This window comes from Odontomachus brunneus, unplaced genomic scaffold (genome assembly GCF_010583005.1).
Source record: "Odontomachus brunneus isolate Ranch 3 - 2012 unplaced genomic scaffold, Obru_v1 Obru_scaffold_002, whole genome shotgun sequence".
NCBI lineage: Eukaryota > Metazoa > Arthropoda > Insecta > Hymenoptera > Formicidae > Odontomachus > Odontomachus brunneus.
The window spans coordinates 3906181-3914547 of NW_022639452.1; the positions used below are offsets into that span (position 1 = coordinate 3906181).

At 32.2% G+C, this 8367-nt stretch overlaps 1 long non-coding RNA gene across 1 annotated transcript; it reads right to left on the minus strand.

The window, feature by feature from the left end:
• Positions 1–31: 31 nt before the first annotated feature.
• Positions 32–4064, minus strand: LOC116841116. The gene is made up of 3 exons (XR_004377500.1): positions 3896–4064; positions 3689–3804; positions 32–3628 (listed from the first exon to the last, which is right to left on the minus strand). It is a non-coding gene; the product is annotated as an uncharacterized LOC116841116 (long non-coding RNA).
• Positions 4065–8367: the final 4303 nt, after the last annotated feature.

Consider the following 8367-nt stretch of genomic DNA (forward strand, 5'->3'; position numbering starts at 1 on the left):
GGAAGTTGGAAAATTAAGATAAAATTTTAAATTAAATTGTAATCCGAAATTTTAGACATTAATGATTTACACTTATTTTCTTGCGCCTCGTTACAATTTTTATCGCGGTCAATTACTATCGAAGGGTTACAGTGTCAAAAATTATCGGGTACGCGTGTGTAAATGTGTGTGGTGTGCATGTGAATGTAGAAGGTGAGGATGAATGTTAGTCTTCAAGGTTAATACGGGGTGTAGGAAATGAAGGGGAAAGTAGATCTCAAGGACAAAACCAAATTTTGGACTCTTCAGAATTATCACAATTAATTAGCGCGACAGGAATCACATAAAACAAAAAAAAAGAAAAATAAAAGACTCGTAGGACTTACTTTTCGGTGATAACCTTTACCAAGATGGGGGTTAAGGATGATCAATGGGCTCAGTCAATTCGTGGGCAACGTTTCCTCAAAGTCCCTTCAATTTTTGGCGCGGTAGCACTTGTGAAGAAGTAGTGACGAAGAGATGAAGAGTGCCTCGACGAAGTGAATTGAAGTAAGCGGAAGAAAGGAATGCGACGTCTGTCCAGTAGTAGAAGAGACCCAAGAGAGGAAGTCGTGAACCAAGCGAGGAAGTGCGAGCACAACGCGGGGTCGCGGTTTTATAGGGGATTAGCTGGAGATGGTTTGGTAGGAAAAATATGACATTTCGGGGATCCTAGGTGTTAGATTCGTTAAAAGAGGAAGGCATGGGGTAATGTTGCAGCCAGTGATAAATGAGCAGATAGGGTTAAAAAGATCTCTTTGACTGGGGTAATGGGTGGAGAAAATCGTACGTTTAAGAGAGACGGCAATTGGAGGATTTTTCGGTGGTGAGGGAATCTGTGGACAGGGCGGAAGAGGGTGATGCAAGTTGGAAAGTAATGGATATAATTTTTTTGTTATCTGGTGTCTCCTTCTGATGTTATGGGTAAGGTACGGCGGTTTCCTTTTGATGTTAAGGTCCAGCGAAACTTACTTGGAGGATTAGGAGATTTTTGGTTCCGTATTTCCTAGTTATCGGGAATTACGGTTCGAATTTTTATTGGGATAGACGGGAAAACCGATTAGGATTTGGAGCTGTTTGTTGGGTGCCGACAGGAGGATAAAAGATAAATAATGTGACTCACGTCTGTGCAGGATGTAATACCGGAATGAAATAAGTTACTATTGATATTAGACGTATGAAACTATGAATATGAATATGAATATGAATGTACTTGTAAGGAATGATAAGCCAGTATACGACAATCTTTCGTATAGTTACCGTTCGACTGCTGAAAAATGAAATTCTATGGAAATATAATTTAATTTACGCATTTTATTGCATTTATAAATTAATCTTAATTTAAATATTTTTAGTAAGTATTGCAATCTCGAAAGACTAGCGGAAAGCTGCGCACATTAACACTCATCACATTAACACAAAAGTTGAACTTTAATAAACATTGACTGACGCTTAATGTGACGATAGGTTGGGTTAGGTTAGTTTTTAGGGGGGTCCAGCTCCCCGCTAGTCGTTCGAGATAGCAGCATCTACTAAAAAAATATTTAAATTAAGATTACTTTATAAATGCAATTAAATTTATAAATGCAATAAAATGCGTAAATTAAATTATATTTTCATAGAATTTCATTTTTCAGCAGTCGAACGGTAACTATACGAAAGACTGTCGTATACTGGCTTATCATTCCTTACAAGTACGTTTCATATATTAATATCAAAAGTAACTTATTTCATTCCGGTAAGAAATGTAAACAAAACAACTTTCACTTATCGAACAACAATGACGCCAAGTTAGTTATATACGGAATATGATTTTGACAGATTTAAACAGATTTTTAAACGATAAAAGATCTAATCGGTACTGACTGAAACGCGATGACGCGATTCAATCAGTTAGAATCACTATTAGTAGAAGAATCTGGATAATGTTTCACTTAATTGATTAGATTAGATTGGTTATAGTATAAATTAAAAAATTATGATAAAGCAAAACTACTGTACGGAGATATATGGTTAAGGATATATACGGCTAGGTTCTGTAAAGTTACCCAAGCTCGTCCCTCAATACGACAGATTACGTCTTATTTTTATATGTTAAAAGAAAACTGGCTAAAGTCCTTATTCCGCGAAAGCTATCTTTATTAGATAAAATAAAATAACTAAAAATCGTATACATGTTTATCATGAAAATGATTCTTCTAAGAGATAACAAAAGATAACAAAAAGATTGTAACAAGAGATAACAAAAAACTCGATTCGATTATTAGATGACTTTTATAGATGAAGTTTTTTAATCTTGTAATGGACCACGTCACTTTGTTTTCTTTTTGTGACTCGGTCTTTTCCTGAATGGTGGGCCAATTTTTCCTCCACCGGCAGTTTGTCACAAACTTACTCGTTCTCGGGTCACTGTTGACAGTTTGTCTTTTGAAACCAGTGCGCCCTTAGTCCGGACTTAATAATCATCATGGACTTTGTGCTGTGTCGAATCATTCATGTCTTTGTCCGAGGAGATGTTTCCTTATCTGTTTCATATCACTTGGTCTTGGTTTTTATGCCGAAGGTGTTACGTATTGGTAATCGATCTTGGTTCTTCCTTCTTTTTTTTGTGTGTTTCTTCTTTCTTTTGCGATTTTGGGTTTCTCTGTGGGGTTTTTAGTGTTGTGCTCTCCTTCTATTATTATCTCATTATCCTAGGTTGGTACTTCAATGGCACTTGATAGTTTCTGACGCTTAAACGGAAGATTAATAGATGAAGAGGTTACGAGTGTTGTTCCAGATGTACCTGTTGCCGGAAGAGTACTCGGTGTGGAGTTTAATAATTGTTGACTCACCTGAGGTTTCGATAAAGATGTTATTAATGTACTTTTTCGTATGACGTTGCTTAAAATTGAGCATGGGGGAAGAACTCGATTGATTTCTTCCTATTTTCCTACTTTGTACTTTTCCATTTGTTTTTGAAATTTTAGCGCCTCTTTCAGAATTGGAGTGACCTTTGCCAAGTAATCTTGACGCGCTTCATCATTTTTATTTTTCCAATATTGTAGTAAGCTGTCCCATCTCTCCATTGGTAGTGTTGGAATTTTCTTTGGGTTACTCATGTAAAACTCTAGAGATCTTTCTAGAGGGACATCTATCTTTGTAACATTTATCGATTCTTTCGGTGTTATGTTTTGTTTGTTTTCCACGTGGAATGACTGGTTGGGATGGTGTTTGGGATTAAAGGACTCAGCCCGACGATAGTCACGTGTTGCTCTTTCAATTCTTTCGGACAGAGATTCGGTAAACTTTGATGACATAGGATCCATGATGATGTATCAAGTTGTTCGCAAATTTTTCTCTTTTGTTCATGTTCGGCAAACGCTTGATTTAGTTTCTGTACATATTTATTTATTTCTTCCTTTGAAAGGGATCTTTGGATATTTTTGCCGATTTTAATAATTGGTTTTGTCGGGGTGTTAATCTCGTGACGCTTATTTCCTCAGCTGTTATTTCGTAATTCTCTATTGAGAGGTGGGTATTCTTGTTAGCACTTGACCGTAAGTGTATTTTCTTCTGCCACTGGTTCCACTATCCGGACGCGCACGAACTCGCAAGAACACGCACGGACCTGCACAATCAAATTGTGTAGTAAATCGCTGACTATTTCCCTAACACTTACAAATCTTACTTTAGGACTGTTGTAGACGACTAGTCGTTAGGATCTGGGAAGCGTACCAGCTTCAACACTCTTCTCGTTCCTTTCCAGGTTACTAGTGGTCTGTTCTTTTCAGCTGCACTGCTACACTGGGGTGCAATAAGTTAAAGTGAAATAAAATATATTTGTCTCATTCTAATTTATTGCACCAGTGCAACAGTGTAGCTGAAAAGAACAGACCTTAGAACTTCGCTGCTTGTGACACGATCGGGACACCTCCGCAAACACGTGCGCTCTCCAAAATGGACGGCGGAAGAAAGGCAACGAGGCCCGGCCAGAGCCCACGATCACGATGATTGAGTAAGTATCACGCGCCATCTAGGTGCCCGCGCGCGCACTCACAAGTCAGGCTCTCACAATATTACACAGATTTGATACAAGTATTTGACTTCAAAGGCTAAGTAATAAGAGATAAATATCATTCCTTCGTATCTTTTAGTTTATTGCAGGAGCGACAATGTGAAGATAAAGTGGGCGCTTGAATAGAAGAGTTCGCGAGTCGCGGTCGTATTTGTTTTTATAAATTATTACAAAATTAATTTTATTCATACTATGCGAATTATACAAAATATCGTAATTTTTATCTTATAATATTGTCATACAATTTAATTAAAACAAATATTATATTTATTATTGTATATATTTTTACATGGCAATTTCTCACAGATCTACGATAATGAATTAAGAGGAATAATATAACACGGTGTAAGTTGAAAATCGATCAAAATATGTAATGTGTGCGAAGATCTGATTTGACTAACATTTATGCGTACTCTGTGATACCTGAGCTTCATATACTCCAGTATTTAATATGTTTCCTTGCGATCCTGGTTGTATGGACTCTGGTCGTGCTAACGTAGTTTCATTTTCTAGCGGATATAACTTTAGTGTTATGTACATATTATAAGCGTATTTTTTATGTGATTAACCGCTAGAATCTTCTTAAGCAAGAGTGACAGAGAATGCGTAAATTGTTCCACTAAACGTTCCATTAAATGTGTCCTTTTATTTGTCGCGCCAACACGGAAATGCAACAATATTTCTCACAGTTTCCATCATTGTTTATCCGAATTTGAACAAAACGTTCGTGTAGAGCCGTGTGGCAGAATAAAATACACGCATCATTCTATTTTGAAATCGACAATAAAATTTCATGTAACGGTCAGTCTGAAAGTTAGTAAAAAGTTAATATTTTTTGCAAACTTCATACTTTTTCTATAGTACTATTATATATATTCTATATACTATTCTTAAAATTAAAGTAAAATAAAGGGAGAAGCAGAAATATCCGAAATCTCTTAAGACAGTTTGGCATTACTTAGCTCGCCGATAGAAGTTGTACAGATTGTCCATTTACACGTCCGATTTCGAGCTGTCGCAACGAATCTTAGCGAGGAATTATCGTTGGTCGTGCACAGGCGAAAATAAAAGTAGTTGTATCATAAATTTTATGGGAATTTATCATGGAAGCTTACATTATGTATACAGTTTTATCTAATTGTTTATGCAATTAGAAAAGATTGACTTTTCTATTCTTCTCTTTATATTGCTTATGTGACTCTTGAAGTCAATCTGTTATTTGTAATTTCTATTTTTTATATCGTTTAAACTATGTGTGAAATTCTTATGATAAAATATTAAATAGTTTTTAAGAAATAATGTATAAATATTATATATAAATTTTAGAATTATTATTTTATTTTGAAAATAAAACGATATTAAAGTTTATAATTTATTGTAATATTCGAAATATATATACACATAATATGAAATATTATTTTACATATATTTAAACATTTATACATATGATATTATTTGAACAATATTATATATACATATATTAATATTTATATATATTTATATACATTTATATGTATAATTTATATGTATAGATTTATCTTATAAGGATTTAACATCGTTATTGGAGCGTTGTTATTGGAGCGAATAATATATTTTATTTATTAGACAAGATGAATAAATGTTTCGGTACATTGCGAACTCTTTTCAATTACAATATGAAATATCAAATATATATAATTTTAGATTTCTCGACGGAAAAGAGATAATCAAGACTTAGAGGCATTTAACAATAAGAAATTAGTCATAATTCGTAAGCAAATTGACCAACTACAGTTATTCATAAAATAATTGACTATGTCAATTTGCTTGTGACTCATGATTAATGCTTTATTGTAGAAAGCCTTCTAAAGTAAGCCAACAGACGCAAATAGATATAACGCGGAACACATATTATATCTATTTGATGATGAGAAACAAAGTTAGTTACTAGTCATCTATCGATATCACACACAATTTAACAATTTAACAATTTATTCAAAAAAGGTAACTCAATTAAACTCAATTAGATGTAACAAAAGGATATGACAACCTAATTGTTTGCTAACAAAGATAGAGATCTAATCGGGCAAAATATATATAAGCTAACGCGTTACAATCTATAAACATCAGCGTGATATGTATCAAGAAAATCAGAAGAAACAAAAAGAGATACAATAACATTGAGATTCAAATGAAATTAAAATATTTAAAAATTACAGAAGTATCTGTGTATAACTATTATTATTAAGATATAATTATTCATATTGTCATCTTGTATGTTAATATCATTATTCTGTCGTTTTATAAACAGCATACCTGATATCAATCTTATAAAATAATTTTTTTTATCAGGAATTTTTGTCATTTCAATTAAAATCATGATCAAATTATAATCTATGATCACTAATTATAGATCTTTGTGATGTATTTCTATTAATATGAGAAAAATATTTTTTAATTCTGGTTTTTAATTTTTTACTAGTTTGACCGACATAAGAAGCATTACATTGTGTAAACTATATCATAACAAGATTCTTTAGACACTTTATTTTTATGTATCCTGATACACTTAAATAATTTATTCAATGGAATGTAAGCTAATTTCACACAATATTTGTAAGTTTTAAGAAAACGCTAAATCTTTCAGTGAAATTTGAAACATTTGGTAATATAAAGAACTTATCATTTTCCATTATAGTACAGCATTGTACGTCTAATATATTGTTGAATTTGGTTTTATTAAGAAATATATATAAAAAATTGCTAACATCTCTTAGAAAATGAATTCTCGATAGCAGTTCGTTCTGTATTTAACACGAATAATTTTTCTTTTAATAATAACATTTACAAACAAACTGTCGGTTATGGGTTCTTCTTTGTTTTCAATTATTGCTGGTATCACTTTACAAGATTTGGAACAGACAGAATCCTGTTCGGATCAACTTCATCTTTCAGATCATGATGCTTCCCTCAACATCTTCTTTGCCATCAAAAGGTTGTTTTCATAGATCTGATTTTGATAGAATATTTATGTTATCCCATTCCCGATATCACGAAAAGAATGTAAAATTCGTTATTAATATTATATTATACTTACTAGCAGCTTTCTGATTAACTTCATCTTTCAGATCTTGAGTTATAAATTTTGTCTATTAGAAGACAAAGATTCGTATCATTAAACCGCGATCCGTATATTTTGCGTTAAATTCGAACGGCGTAAAGCGCTCAACGTACGTCTTAGAGCACGTTGATATATGCAACGTAGAGTAATCGACATTTTAGAAGGAAGAATGATTGACAACGGCCTTAATACAAAAGAGGAAAAAAGGGAGTGATAGAAAGACAAACATTGCACTTGTAAATTATGAAAAATTATAAAGATATATATATTTATTACAGAACACGTTTGTATATTAAAGCACTTTTATTATATAGCGGAGAGCGGGACACAGAAGACCGCTTAACATTCTAAGGTTAATAAAAAATTTAGCAGTTATAGAAAATGGCCCAAAGTTGCTTAGCATATATACCTACAAGGGTTATGCATACGCAGACAAAGCGTTAGTTTAATAACTGTAAGAGATTTTATTTTAGACATTAAAATTTTTCGAAAGAAAAATGGTTCTCTGTGCTCCAAGCACGGGGCACAGAGGAATATGTATGATTTTCTATATATGTATGATAATATTTTGCATATTATATATATAAGCAGAAACAGAGTAATAAAAATAAATTTATCATTTCCAGATAACATATATGTATATATGTGTGTATATGTGTGAAAGTAACATATGAAGTAAAAAAAACAATGTTTTATTGGCATTTCTTCCTTTATTTTTAATTAATAGGCACATAATAAGAACAATATATTTATTATATAATAATGAAAAAGCATTTATTTATTATAATTTATACATACATACATACATACATACATACATACATATATATATATATATATATATATATATATATATATATATTAATATTTATAGTCTAGTCCAAAAATTCTGCAGCTTGTATATACTGAAAGTGTGGATGCTCCAAACAGAAAAATTTGGAAAACATTGCTTTATCTTTGTATTTGCATTTAGAAACCTAAAAATATCGAAAAAGTTTACAGAAATATTCCTATACATATATGGTTAGGTTTTCCATTGAATATGATAAAACAAAACAACATACATTCATGTATATATAAGAAATACGAAAGGGATAGTGTGATTAGTTTATTGACGATTGTGTCTGCATTATCGATATTGTTCGAGTTCATCATCGACTCCAAAACTGTTTATTTATATTTTATCTATAAG